This window comes from Emydura macquarii, unplaced genomic scaffold (assembly GCF_026122565.2).
Source record: "Emydura macquarii macquarii isolate MOO-44397 ecotype Brisbane River unplaced genomic scaffold, CSIRO-AGI_Emac_v2 contig_2768, whole genome shotgun sequence".
Lineage (NCBI taxonomy): Eukaryota > Metazoa > Chordata > Testudines > Chelidae > Emydura > Emydura macquarii.
In genome coordinates, this window is record NW_027132905.1 from 27,688,628 (window position 1) to 27,703,787 (window position 15,160).

Sequence of the window (15,160 nt, forward strand, 5' to 3'; positions counted from 1 at the left end):
AGTACTTATACTCTGCATGGCCCCGTAAATGTAAACACAGTCTTAGTGAGTTTCAGAAACATCGTCTTACGCATCACCTCTGAATTTGGTCCAGTAAATGGAGATGAGCCAGGTATAATAAACAAGGCAGGCACGGAAGATCGGCAAGGATCAGTTCATATCAGGATTGAATGTGAAGGAGGGCGTGCAGACAGGTCAATCACACATTGGACTTTAAGAGAGTAGATGTTTAAGGAATGCAAACTGAACTAAATAAGATTGGATGGAATTTCATAATGCCTGGAAAACTCAAAGTGTAGAAGAGGGAAGTGTTTATGATCCAGCTGGGGAAAATGCAATCAACATCCAACACAGTCAACCAAAACAAAAAACTAACAAGAAACTAGAGACCTATGTGGCCAGGCAGAGAGGTAAAGAACAGCATGGAAGAGACAGAGGGCATTTCAACATATGATGAAGCTGGATGAGTTACAAAAAGAGAAATCACACTAGCCAAACAATTGAGAAAATACAGTAAGTCCAATTCACCGTAGTGCAACTCCATGGATGTCAGGAATAAATTTGGCCCTTAATGTTAAAACAGGCTCGTATCTGGGTGTTTCCCATTTTCGTTTATTTCTCAGAGCTCTAGGCATTTGACCAACTCAGAAAAATATATAGTCACAAAAGGGCCAGATTGACAAAGGTATTTAGATGCCTGAAGATGCAACTAGTGAGATTTAGGGAAATGTTTAAATTCCATTGATTTCAATGAGAGTTAAGCACCTAACCTGCTTAGGTGCTTTTGAATATCACACTGGATGCCTATCTGCATCTTTAGGCACCTAGATGCCCTTGAAAATCTGGCTCAAAGGGCATAAAAATGTAAAAAGCCCCAACCCCAACCCACTCAGCTAAATCAAGGAATATGGGAAATAATCAATTCTCTTCTCTCTCTAAATCTCAGCACCCAAGTCCTCTCCCCTTTTCCCACATGCCAGAGGAAACAGATGGTCTTTACAATGTGTCCTGAATGTCAAGCGTTTCAGGTTTATTTGGAACTAAGCCAAGAATGAGTTCCAAAGTCCTAGGCCTATGCAAAAAATGCAGCCACCTCCCCATTAGAGGCCCCTCTGCTGAGGCCAATATCACAGATTGGGAGAAGGGCCGTCCCCCAAGTAGACAGGACACAAAGTATTTCAGATTCCTTAAACAGAACCAATATCAACGCCACCAGGAAATCAATTGGCAGACAGAGAGATACTACACTTCACAAGCAGGCAGCCATGTTAGCCCGTCTCTGAAGTTTTAAGGTGTAGCCCTATATAGAGCACATCTGGTTCAGATGAGACAGGGATGTCATGGGCATACGGAAGGCACCACAATCTATGGTGTCTCAGTAAGACTCCCAATCTTGGAGCATGCAATGCCAAATTCCTATCAGACAATAATACTTGGCCCTTCCATAACAATTTTCACCAGAGGATGTGAAAGTCCTGAACAAACATTAATGGAGCCTCACAATACCCCTGAGAACGAGATGAGCCTTATTATCCTTTTGCAGATGGAAACAGTGAGGCACAGAGTGGTTAAATAACTTTCCCAAGTCAACATAGCAAGTCAGTGGTAGAGTTGGATAGAATCCTGGATTATTGGCTCTTGATTAAAGCTGGTTGGGAGTTGTCTAAATGATTTTCTGACAAAATGCAGTTTCTGCAAACTTTTGTTGAAAACTTTTTATTTTTGTGTTGGAAAAAATCAAAAATAAATATTTTGTTTTGTGGAAATTTGAACCAAATCAGATATTTTATTTTCTTAAACTGACCCAAAAGATTTAGTTTCTAATCCATTTTCCTATCAGCACATTGCCTTACGAGAGCTGTAAGTCAGGCCCCATTCTCTCCTATGGGCTGGACTTTCTGGAAGATTACATCTCTGATGAGGCAACACAGACTTCTTCTGACCAAGCAGTGTGGTGCATCATAGGAGATGTAGCCCTGCCAGGGAGCCTGACCCATGAGGAGAATCCAACTCTTGAACTATATTCCCACGAGGCAATGCACCACAATGGGAAAATGCTGCTTTAAATGCTGAACTGACTTAAAATAAATAATCTGGGCTCAGTTAAAGAAACTGAAATGAAACATTTAAATTTCAGAAATGTCTAAAGGTTTTTTAGTTTTGAGTAAAAGGAAATGTTTTGACATTTATGAATCCAAATTTTTTGGAATTTGTTTTCTGTAAAATTTCAACATTTCATCTCAATTTGGGACAAAAACCAAATTCTGAAGTGTCAGAAAACTGGAGGGAGTTGAGAAGGTTGACAGAACCAAGAGATGGCCAGATAGTAAATCTTGGTTAATTTAAGGGGACTAGTCTTTTTGTTGGTGGTGTTTTTTTTCTTGGGGGGTTTCTTTTTTGAAATTATTTGAACCTTTGAATATGCTTCAAATTGTCAAGGTGAGAAAAGTCCATTGGCTGGAGACTTGAGGCAGTGCTCAGCCCCCCAGAGAGAATCAAGGGCCTCCTACTGTCTGCTGAGCTCCTTTAACCTGTGTTCCTGATGCTGAAGGGCCAGCGTTCTCATCTCAGCAACCCTCCTCCCAACTATGGTAAACCACCTCCCCTTTGGGAAGCCTCAGGCCACCTTAACACCCTGTCAACCAATAACATTCTCTCACTGCTAGGGTTCAAGTGCATTTTACAATACCCCACACATAACGTATTATGCTAAGGAACACTGTGTAGATGGCTAGTCTGCTACATTCTAGAGACAATTAATAAACAAAAGCTTTGTTAAGCAGCAGCTAAGGTCTCCTTCTCTGATCACAATCACCCACACTAAGCCTGCTGACTGTCTGCCTGATCTATAGTTTTTCTGACCCTTTCTGATTGGTTGCTTTCTTAATGTCAATCAACAGCATCTTTCCTGCCCAGGTGATAGCGTTTTTGACCAATCGATTGCCTAATATGCAAATTAGTTTCACTTGTTTACTTCAAGTTGGGACCTCCTTCGAGGTGATATCATTTTAACCAATCAGATATCTTATATGCTAATTAGCTTCACTTGTTTACTTCAAGCTTTGATCTCCTTCAGATCCTCCTCCTTACCTACTGACCCCACCCTGCAGGAATTAGGAGTGACCTTTATTTCATCCCAGTCTACCTGTCTGCTATTGGTTAGTTTAACATCTCTATTTTGTTTCTCTTGCTTAGCATCGGCCACCATTTAGATTTCTAACTAAAACTTGCTCTACACTATCTGTATTTACTACTTATCAAAAACCTTAAACTTAAAACTAACTATATTTCTATTCATGCATATTCATTAAGATTCTGTCACCATCTTTATTATTTAAATCCGAACAGATAAAATCCACAATGTTTTTCTCCCCGTCTGCCTGCTTTTCAGCCATGTGGCTAAATGTTGTCTCTGGTGCTAGTCTCCTTATGTTGACTAGAGCAGCTTAAAAGTCTCTTGTATCCCCACCATATTTTGATGGCTACTGTACATAGGCCAAGATTCTCAAAAGTGACTGGTGATTTTGGGTGCCCAACTTGAGACCCCCTGTAAGGAACCTGATCTTTAGCGGCAGGTGCTCAGCACCCTCTCATTAGCAGGGTTCTTTAATGTATCTAAAGTTGGGCACATAAATCACTACTCACTTTTGAAAATCTTGCTCTTGTATATCATCTCTGTTCTGCCCCAATGAGGGGAGGAACTTGGGAGAGCCGCATGCTGCTCAGTTTTTCTGATAGTAACTGCCTTTGTTTTTTTGAGTGTGGCATTTGCAGTAGTTTGGCTTACACCCCACATCTCACACATTTGTTCAGACAATGCACCCCCTTCTTTGGAGCTGACAAATCTTGTGTGTCCATGTTTCCCAAAGTCCAGAGGACATGACAAATCGCTCAGTTGTCCTCCGCAGTCTCATCTTTCTTTCAAGTAAATCTTTCACTGTTATAATTGCAAAAAAACCTTGAAAACATGATGTGTGTAACCAATGCAGTGATATCTGGCTGAGTTTGCAGAGGGCCTGAAGCAATAGTTCTGAGGTGTAAACTACCCTATTCAATACACTGGGTGTTAACTTAGATGACAATGATCAAACTTCACACACCCATGTTGTTAACTATTTCATTGCTCATCAAAGGACATAGCAAAGGAGAATAAATGTAATTTTAAAAGGAAGTTGATAAATTGGAGAGAGTTCAAAGAAGAGCCATGAGAATGATTAAAAGGATTGGAAAACATGCCTTATAGTGACAGACTGAAGAAGCTCAATCTATTTAGCTTAAGAGAAGGGTGATTTGATCATAGTTTATAAGTACCTATTTGGGGAACAAAAATGTGATAATGGGCTCTTCAGTATAACAGACAAACGTTTAACAAGATCCAATGGCTAGAAGTTGAAGCTAGACAAATTCAGACTAGACATAAGGTGCAAATTTTTAACAATGAGGGTAATTAACCATTGTAACAATTTACCAAGGAATGTTCTAGATTCTCCATCACTGGCAATTTTTAGAAAAGATTGGATTTAAAAAAATCTGCTCTAATTCAAACAGGAATTAATTCATGAATTTCTGTGGTTATATGGGTCAGATTAGATGACCATACTAGTTGCTTCTAGCTTATAATTGATGAATTGCACAATCTACTATAAGTGACTGCTTATTTAAGACAAGCCCTTTACCAACACATGGCAGGCTGAAGAAGAGTGCTGTCAGTTTCATCTTTCAAAAGCTCAGCTTTTGAGAATTTGGGCAGCAATGTTCTACAGAGACCACTTTTGTACCATTGCCTATCTTCTGTGTGGGAACGTTATTATAGCATCCGTGCCTCATCACAGGTTTTAACTCATGCACAGAACTGAGACAGGCGTTGTAGTAAGATTTCTGGCATGCAAGCCATGGAAACATATGGCCTTAGTTTTTCTTCAGTGGTTGAGAAATTGGATAGTTCACCAGTTGGGCTGGTTCTTGAGATGGTTAAATTCCCCTGTGGAAGATCAACTCAAAAAACCTATGAACAGTTTTTCAGACCATTTCACAAAAGGCATAAATATGAAATTAAAATGAATAATGAAAGAACTGCTTGTAAAATAAATTGTGGCCAAAGCTTACAAAGCAGATGCAGAGGGGGCTTTGCAAGGGGGCTTGGTCCTCCATGAAATGAGATAAAACAAAGGATAAGAATTGTGTGGAGACTTAATCCAGTTCTCTGCATCATGGTTTTGGAAGTGAACCAACAGAGCAGCTTATTGAACTTCTGGAATTAAAAAAAAATATGATGCTGAGTATGTTAAAAAAGGAGAGTGCTAGAGGCAGCTGGTGAGCAGATTCAAACTCAGAAGAATGATCCCTCTAGGTTTGCTTGGTAAATGCCCTTTGTCCAAAGAAGGGCAGGCTTGGGAGGAAAACCAAATCTAAAATAATAGAGACACATCTGGTCACCCTAGCAGCCTACAAGGTTTTATATTTTATTTATAAACATCAGTCTTCCAAAATAGTCAAGAAAACCTACCAGCCAAGGCAAAAATCTGCCCATCCCAAACATCCACATACACAACTGGGCCCCAGACAACCCCACATACTACATGCACACCCAGACATTGACTCTCTCTGACACACACACTTCACTAGGTGTTAATGTGCACGTTACACTGCCAGACCAGGGGCAATTTTACTTTTTTTAAACTTAGTATAAAAATACACACACCCAGCTTGCACAAGCCCTATTGTGTCTCAGGCCTTTCCAGGTATGTCTACACTGCACTTAGACACCCATGGCTGGCCTATGCCAACTGACTCGGGCAATAACGCACACTATAGCTAGTCGACTCATGGTGGGAAAACAGCTTCCTAAGCCTGGCAAGTGATCAGCTCACACCCACTTGCCATACACGTTCTAACCAATCCCCTTGCTCAGCCAGACCCTGATTGAGTCACCCATCACCCCACAATCATCAGGTCTCTTCCCATCAAATTCCTCATCTCTCCTCTCTGCTCCACCTTCAGATCAGACTCAGGAGCATTTCTTCGCAGCTGCCTCCTCTTCCCGTCAGGCCTTGTATATTCCTCTGTGCCAGGTGCCTCAGTGCTCCCATGGACACCCCACACAGCACCCACATTCGCTGGGGAGAAGCCAAGGGTCCTGCTGCTCTAGCTGTTCCTTGCTTACGGAGAGGGCCACAGAAGTTGCTGGGATCTCTTCTCTTCCTCTCCCTGTGCCTGGGATAGGGAATGCTGAAGCTGGGCATGGAGGCTGCAGCATGGCAGAGCAGCAGTGTTCTGGGGTTTGCCTTCATCTGGCCAGCGATGAGGGGGAAACAGGCCTGGCTCAGTGGAAGAGAGCTCAAAGAAACCCCATTTCCTCACATCAGCCAAGGGCAAAGGGCGCTAGGAGGATGCAGCCAAGGTGATGGCAGATACACATTCCTGCTGCTGGGGAGCAGAGACAGAGGAAGTGAAGCTCCCCCTGCAGGCCCAGTAGCATGACTGCAGCAGTATTGGTTGCACTCGCTTCATGTTTGTTCTTTAGCTTGCAACGGCAAGTGGAAAAATCTCAAAGGAAGCTGAGATTTTGAAGGAGCTGCTGGGACTGATGCTGCTCACCCAGAGAAGCATCCAGCACTCCCCAGCTGAGCAGGGTTTCACAAAGCTTATCCTCCTCATTGCAGCCTTGCTGGTCACTACCACCTAGGCCATGCTGAGATTCAGGCTTAAAATACATTGGAGAAATATATGATTACGTGATATTGGCTCGAGTCTGGGACAGTCCCACTACTAATGAGTCAAGGAGCTCTGGCTGTATGATCCAGGGCTGCTCGAAGTTGCTCCAGCTGCCAAGAAGAGCCAGAATGCAGCATGCTCCCCAGCCACTCACTCCCTCTGCTGACACACTGGTTGCATGGCTCCATCACACTACAGGAGCGGCACAAAGGGGCCCCGGTGAAACCATCTGGAGAGCAAGAACACTCCCATGAGTGACTATCTGTGGACGGGCCCCTGCGAGGGGGGGCAGCGTCCGGGGTGCTCCCTCTGGGTCCTTCTCAGAGGGGGATCACCCCTCTCGGCTATTCACTGCTGGGAAGCAGTCTCAGGCCCGCTTCTCGGGCAAGCATGCGATCTAAGGCTGGGCCTTTTGGCATCTGGCCAATACAATCTAGGGCCAGGCCCTCGGGCAGGGCTGTCCGGGAAGCCGTCTATTGCCAGGCCCTCGGGCAGGGCTGGCAAAGGAGCAGGCCCGCTTTCTGGAGCGGTATGGAGGGTGAGGCTCTCTCGGGGCTGCTAGGGAAGGGGGACGCAGGCCCACCCATCTCCACTGCGTCCCAGCCCAAGGCCCTTGCAGTGGCAAAAGACGTTTGCCCCGGGGTTGGCAGGGCTCCTGCCGCAACATGCCACCCGGGTTGCCCCAGACTCATCCACGAACTTGTGGCTGCCCCTGGGCTTCTTCCTCCCCGAAACCCTCAGTACCTGCCTCCTTCGGGTCGCTGGGGTGGGGTAGTCCTACGAGGCCCTCCTCATCCATGGATGGCAGCTCTGGCAGCTCCATGGGTTCCTCCACGGAGGGCAGCTCTTCCAGGTCATCTGGCCCCCAGGCCGTGGGTAGGTCCGATAGGTGCTCCGTGGCCCAGGCTCTGTACTGTTGAGGTGGGCCCTCCTCTGGTTCCCAGGCAGCGGGCGGTTCAGGTGGGCCCTCCTCCGGTTCCCAGGCAGCGGGCGGTTCAGGTGGGCCCTCCTCCGGTTCCCAGGCAGCGGGCGGTTCAGGTGGGCCCTCTGCCTGCTCCCAGGCTGGAGTTAAGACCAGCCGCTCCTGGTCAGCGTGGGTCTCTGGCCTGGTCTTAGCTGGAAGCCTCGGGGGAGAGGCATCCTTCTCCCTCGGCCGTCTCTCTCTGACTGAGCTCGCAGGCCAGGGTTTTAAAGGCCTGGCTCCGGTCAGGTGCTGTCCCTGGGGCTTCTGACGGCCTGAACCCGCCCACCTGCTTCCGGTCAGGGGTTTTCCTTCAGGGCTCTATCAGCCAGGGTGGGTCTGGCTCCCCCTCTGGGTCCTTCTCAGAGGGGGACCACCCCTCCCGGCTACACCATCCATCCGCCTGGTAAAGGGCTTATCTCCTTACCAGCAAGCCAGGGATCCCTGGCAATTTGAAAGAAGAATTAGCAAAAGGAAAGAACAGAGTTCAGGAAAACCCCGGGTACTAGCTGGCCAGCAAGGAGGTCCCATCATTTATAATAGTAATACAAGGCTATGGGCCAAATTGGCTTGGAAACAGCAGACCCAATTCTTTTGACTGGTTTCACTGGAGCTGCCTCTGTCCAGATTGGCCTGTACCTTGCAATGTCAGCCAACCTCAAGCACTATACAACCAGAGAGCTTTGTGGGACAGACACCTGCTTCCTGGAAAGGAGACACTTCTCTTGTGGGTGTCTACATGCCACATGTTGAATTGCCTTGTTTTTAGAGCCATCTCTTTGGCTCCATCTGCCTCTTTGCCCCTTCGTTTAATTGTATCCTTGATGCTGCTTTTCATGGAGCCTTTCCAAGCTGGCTTAATCCATCAAAATCTATCAAAGTCATACATCCACTGATGTTACATCTCAGTGAAGAGACCAGAACCAATTTAGCAGCCCCTGGGAATGCAGTAAAACAAATTAAGTGCTCAAAAATTGCCTAGTAGTGCAAAAAGAGAGAGGTGCTTCCTTTATGAGAGCAGCTAATGGGAACCATTCAGTCTAGAGACATCTGTTTTCATGTCATGGTTTGTTATTTACTTAGGAACCTTGGATTTACCACACCAGGTCAGGGCGTCTAGGCATTGTGCCTGTCTCCAGCAGCTTCTAGTATCTGTTGTGTAAAAAGATTGCAAAATGAGCCATAACCCACACTATAGCTAGACAGGGGGGCAATTACATACATGGTGGGGAAACAGCTTCCTGAGCCTGGCAAGTGATCAGCTCACACTCTACTGTGTAAGATTCCAAACTGTAGCCCATGGGCAACTGGTGCTCTGCAGAGCACTTGCTGGTGTGGTTTGCAGAGATCTGGCTGGTCACGTGATGCTTACCCACCGCCTTGTTCCCATCTTTTGATTTTTCTTTTGTCATAATGCTCCTGCTCTGTAGCTGGCGAATGGAGCTTCAGCAAAATCAGACTATCAAATGACGGAATACAAACACTGAGAAACTGAATGATAAAACAACAAATCATGTCAAAACACCCAGCACTAGTATTGTACATTAAAAACAGATACACAACTGAAGATGAAAGCCCCACCCCACGGACACCTCACACATCCCAGTTATTTACTCTTTCCAAAAGGCTGAATTAAAGTCAGCCAAATTGTCAAGAAGGAATTAAAGAGCCTCCTAAATTATGGACTGACTTGACCAAATGCAACCTCTGCAGCTCTGCTTGTGTGGCAGAGACTCCAGCCTCCCTTGTAGGGGTACAGGAGAATCTATGGAGCGACAATTTGTCAGGCATTTGAGTAAATGGGGCTATCCAAACAAAAGACAAAGGGCTTGATTCTCAATTACACTGGGCCCATCAACACTGCCAGAGTGGTGTAAAGGGGCATTAGGGTAAATGGGAATCAGACCCAAAGAGTTTTAGTCTCACAACAAATCAAGTTGTCTCTTTGTTAGAGACATTTCATGCACAGCAACTCTGATGGCACAATGCTGCTAGTTCACCTGTCATCCATGGAGTCTTACCGACAGAGTGCAGATATAACTTGTATTTCTAATGTTAAAAACAACCAACCAACCAAGCACAGAGCACCCCTCCAGCAGTTTTTAGGTATAACTGAGCCCCCATCAGATGCTCCGGAGCATTGGCAGGATGTGCTATTTACTCAGGAGTGAACAAGAGCAGGGTGAATTAAGAGAGGATGCCAAGGCCTCTTGCAGGGGTGATAGGATAGTAAGACCTGGCTGATATTGAAGTTGCTACTCACTCTGTATTGGAGACCAAGTCATTTGTGTCCCTGAACAGAAGAGACTTTAGCAACAGAGAGGGGGAAATCTGCCTTCCCTTTACCAAACATTCCCTTAAGGGATTACAGAGCCGATTAGCCAGGTTACTGATACTGCCCATTGCTTTGCTTAGCACATACACACAGTCACATGCAAGTTCCTTAGACTGGTCGAAATCACTTAAAAACCAAGCCTGAGACCAAACCCAAGTGAACACCATCTACTTCCAGCTCATCTGTGAGTAGGGGACATGGAAAAGGGAAGCGGAGAATAAAGGGTTTGGTTTAACAGGAACATTGGCAATGGAAAGAGCATGTAGACCAGGAAAAAAAAAAGAAGAAAAAAAATCAGGCGTTTAATATCCTGTCAGCTTTCCAGTGAATTGCAGGGAACATTTGCTCTGAATGGTCACACACACAGAAAGCACTCCCTCTGCTGTCCTACAGGATGTTTCCAGCACAAGCACTCTCTAGTGATCAAAGCATGCTGGCAGTACTGCATAATGCTTACATTCACTGGCTCCCATATTAACTTACAATATAAATGCAGTGGCAGCAATCTGAGCTAATGGGACGATCCTGAAATTGACTAAGAAGGCGCAGCCTGATTTTATAAAGGGCAACACAAACCGTGAAACTCTTCTGGGCATAGATCATATTTTCATCTGGGTTTGTACAGCACCTTGTGCAATAGGGGTCTCTGGCTGCCACTGCAATACCAATAATTACTAAAGAGGACATAATGAATTGTGATTCATAGCCTCTGCTTTCCTTTGGTACTCATAGGACACCTCAGCTGGTCAGATCATTATACCCACTGAAGCCATGGTGCGATGACCAGAAGACATTTTCAAGGGCCAGCAGGATTCAATTTCATTCTAGGGTGCTGAGTTACCCACAGGGGAAGTGATTCCTCCAAACTGCAAGGAGATTTCACAGTCAGCTGTGTTTGGGGGAAGTGACGCCAGCAGCACTGCCCCCACATGCTGCCTGCTCGCAGGGCAGCGAGATCAGAGGCCCTGATTTCAGGATTAGACTTCAGCAAAGGAGAACAGTACTGTCTCTCGCTGTCTATATCAGGCCCAACACTGACAGTCGCTCACCACAGATTGCGTATCACAGGGGTGCAACCACAACATTTTGCTTTGCTCTAGTTGCCCCTTTCTGTAGCTGCAGGAGTCATGGGTTGCCATCCAGTTTTTCCAGTGTAGTTACACCTGTGTTCACAGGAAGCTTTGTGGAAGAAGACTCAGACAAGTACACAGTCACAATGGGAGGGTGAATGCACACATGCTGGAAAAATCAGTCCAGCCACAGCAGCGTTTAATATCCACCTAGTTCTGTGACTTAGAAATACACACACTCTCGCTCGCATATGGCATCTGCAGAGCAGCATTCTATAGCTGCAACTGTAGGTCCATTAGCCATTTCAAGGCCCTCCATTATGGATATCACAGAAATACAATTAACATGAATGGAAACCTAAGGACACCGCAATACCCTGAGATTGAGAGATGTGTGACCCGCAGAAGTTGATCAAGCTAATAGCAGCCATATCGAACACCACATAGTTAAGGGTTAATTTGAACAAGCAGGGCTTTTTCTGTTAATCAGAATGGGATATGGAGTCAACAATTTGAGACTGAAAGAAAACAAGTGGACAGGAACCTTGAATTTAGGCGCCTCTGATTCAGAAGCTTATTATGGCTAAGATAGTTAACAAACATGTTGTTAATAAGTAGTTATTGAGGTTGAGAGGTGATGATCCAGTAGGGTCACTATGATCTATGTATTTTGTGATAGTTCGTATAAAAAGACTAGATAATAAAGTATTTTGGAGCAGTTCTCTGAAGCTATTGAGAGAGATTTTTCTTGACACCCTTACTCCTCAGCAGGAAAGCATCCAGCCAATGCTGACCTGTTGCAAATTACTCAATACCATTCCAGATTCTAGGTAATTACTTGGGAGGTGCTAAACCTATTGCTTATGTCTGTGTGCTTAAATCTAATAAATACTAGTTTTAGATAAGAGCATGCTTGCTTGTATTAATCTTTCAGAGGAAATGCTGTGTTCCCACTGATTTATTCCTGAAACCGCCTGGAAAGAAATAGTTATGTTACCACTGTTGTGGATTCTGGAAAGTACCGGTAACTGAAATTTCCATGCAAATGGCACCTGGGAACAGCGTGCTCTAAGGGCATTTATGGAGCATTAATCTGGGTCAAAGAGGATTGCCAAGATGCATTGAGACTCTAATGTAGAATAGGTGCTGCCCCACCTTCCCAGCCATTGTCATCTTGTCTCCCACTTAACCTAACCACCAGGTCAAACCAGCAGCAGGGCATTTGCAGCCAAGTGAGGAGCACTAGTATCAAGCAAGAGCAGACAGCAATGGAATCGCAAGCATGCCAGGCAGGGGTGAATACACCAGGTCGGCTGTGTGCAGCCAGGGAGCGATCTGCAGCTGCAGGAAGGCTTAGACGTGACAGCATCTGCCAGTCACCTGTGCATCTTCTTGAGGCATTGACACTTATGACAGTTCTTCCCAGCTGCCGCAAAGGTGAGTCTGTCTGTCTGTCTGTCCCACCTCCCCCTGGATGAGTCATGGGAGTTCCCCTCTGCTCGGCTAGCAGAGGATTAACCACGCTAACCAGGCAGTTTTATCCTAGGTACCTGGCTGGTATTCAGGCTGGAGGTTGGCTGGTATTCAGCACTGGAGACTTGCCATTGGGAGGGGATAAGGAATGCCGAAGGGAGACTGAGTTGAGTGCAGCTGCCATAAAACAGGCAGCCTAACGAACATGGGGAAAACCTCAGAAGAGGGACTAGCCTGGAAGAGGGAACAACAATGCCCTTGAATACTGCCAGCTGTCTCTGCCACAAAGGAATGTTTCCTTCTCCTCCCTGTGGCTGCTTAATCTTAATCAATGCTGCTCCATTCCACCTCTGGCAGGTAGGTCAGACGGCCTTCCAGAGGAGGATAGTTTCAGAGATGGACTGAACTGTCCTTCATGCTGGCATGAAGCTGGCCAGAAGCAGGTCAGCCTCAGAGCGTTATCCCTTATTTCTCCCATTTTACCATTCCCAATTTCTTTCATCACCTATTCTCATACAAGGCAATAGACACGTTAGGGAGCACCTTCAGAGTGAAATAAAGCCAGTAGAGATTGGCATTGCAGTAAGTTGGCTACTGCCGCCCTGAGGGGCAGACCTGCTTTGGCACAGGATTGTGTCTGGTAACAAGGGCTATGAAAGCCGTCCCCTACCAGGTTTCAAATAAGGGATGGTTTGTGTTAAGGAATAAACTACAGCCAAACCGCTGGAGCCTGGTGCAGGTAGGGATGTACAAGGTGTCTACAGGCAGCTTAGACCTACCAAGACTCCCTTCTGGAAAATGATTGAGAGGACGGCCTGAGACCAGGAGGGGCAGAGGCACAGTTAGCCCAGTAATTGACATACCACCTAAATACCATGCAGGATTCCCACGTCTACATACCACACTTCCCCCTCCCCAGCACCTCAACAAACATCCCTACCCCCACAACACACCCCCGTTTAGCTCGTCTACTCCTAACACTATCAGGACCACAAGGCACCATGCTTCCCTCCACCCCAACCCCTAATGGAGGCTTCTCCAACAATTCCCTCAGCAGCAGGCTCCTCTTTTCTAGCCAAGTCCAACCGCTCTTCGTTCTCACGTTTGGGATACAGTTTAATACCATTATAGCACCTCTCACCACCTCAAGCAGAAGCCCCCTAAGGCAATCCACATACCAATGTGAAAGTTCTCAGACTTCCAGGTTGCACCCTAGTAGAAGGGGGCATAGATTTAGCAGACGGAACTTAAGGTGGTTAATCGCAAGGGTGCTGATGGAGAAGTTGAAATGCAGGACACGTTTCAAGTAATGTTAAGTATACTTCGTGACTAATCCAACGTATGGATCTCTTTCCTGAGAAGTTCAGATAGTTTGAAAATAGACTGAAGCAAAAAGGCTGAACAACTCATCTGATGCCCAATTAAACAAATACAAACCCAGACAGGGAAAGGAGCCAGTGTGTAAGTGCTGCAGATGACCAGTTTACCCTATCTAAAAACAACAGTGTGAATGAGGAACTCAGCCTTACCTGACCAACCATGTCTGTCGGGGAGCTAGTATCTGATGTTTGATGAGAAGGCACATGCTCTGATAGATGAGAATTAAAGCCTTTCACAAATTTTAGCTACTGAATTATCAGGATGCATTCACCAGCTATGCACAAAATTAGTTCTCTGCAAAGAGGGGGAGCCCTAGCAAAAGTGAATAAGCAACATATGCTCAGAAGACTGTATGGGTTATTTTAAGACCAGGTGTAAGATCTAAGCAAGACTACTGAATTACTTCCTCAAAACTCTGCATCTTGACAGGGTATCCATGCAGTCTCAAAAAGATAGGAACAGGGTTTTGGATCCAGCCTGATTCCACTGCATTTGCACAGTTCAATCAGTCTTCAGGAACTTCAGCGTAACAAGTCTCACTGACAGCAAATTTGGTCATGTTGCAAACATGCCACTGTCGGCAGCCATGTGCCACAGATGAAATTAAATGTCCTGCATCGTGTTGGCACCTGCAGTTGAGTACAATACTGAAGCCTTCTTCTGGAGGGCAATAGTCCATCCATTACATTTTCTAGGAGCTGATGGATTTTTGCTGCTCTCATCTTGATTCTTCTATTCTGCACAATGAAGTCAATTTTGACTGGATTGTTAACTCAGAATTTGTAGATCGAGACTTGCATAGCAAGGTGTCATGGAACAGCCTGTCTTATTGGTTTCCATTCAAAGATCCATGCTGTTACCAGAGTCTCCCTAGACCCACACACCTGAAAAAGGCGAGGACTTTAAATCAGCCCAGAGCTGGAAGACAAATGGGTGCTTTAAGGATGCTGCCATCAGGCCAAGGCACCAAGTTCCGCAGGGCACTACTGGAATGTGGGAGGCAGGCAGAACTGGATTTTGACAAAGCCTTAAGCATGGGTGAAGTAGAGTCCATCTTTATAGTTCCCACAAGGAAGCATGATGCAACCTGACTTGAGTAGGCCACGTGTGGCCCCTGCATGTGTGGTGGGAGGGCAGCTGGAAGGCATTAGGTGAAAGCTGTAGGTACACTGTTGCCTATAAGAGGTTACCGTGAGCCATTGCAGTTACTTCTGCAGCTGGGGAGAG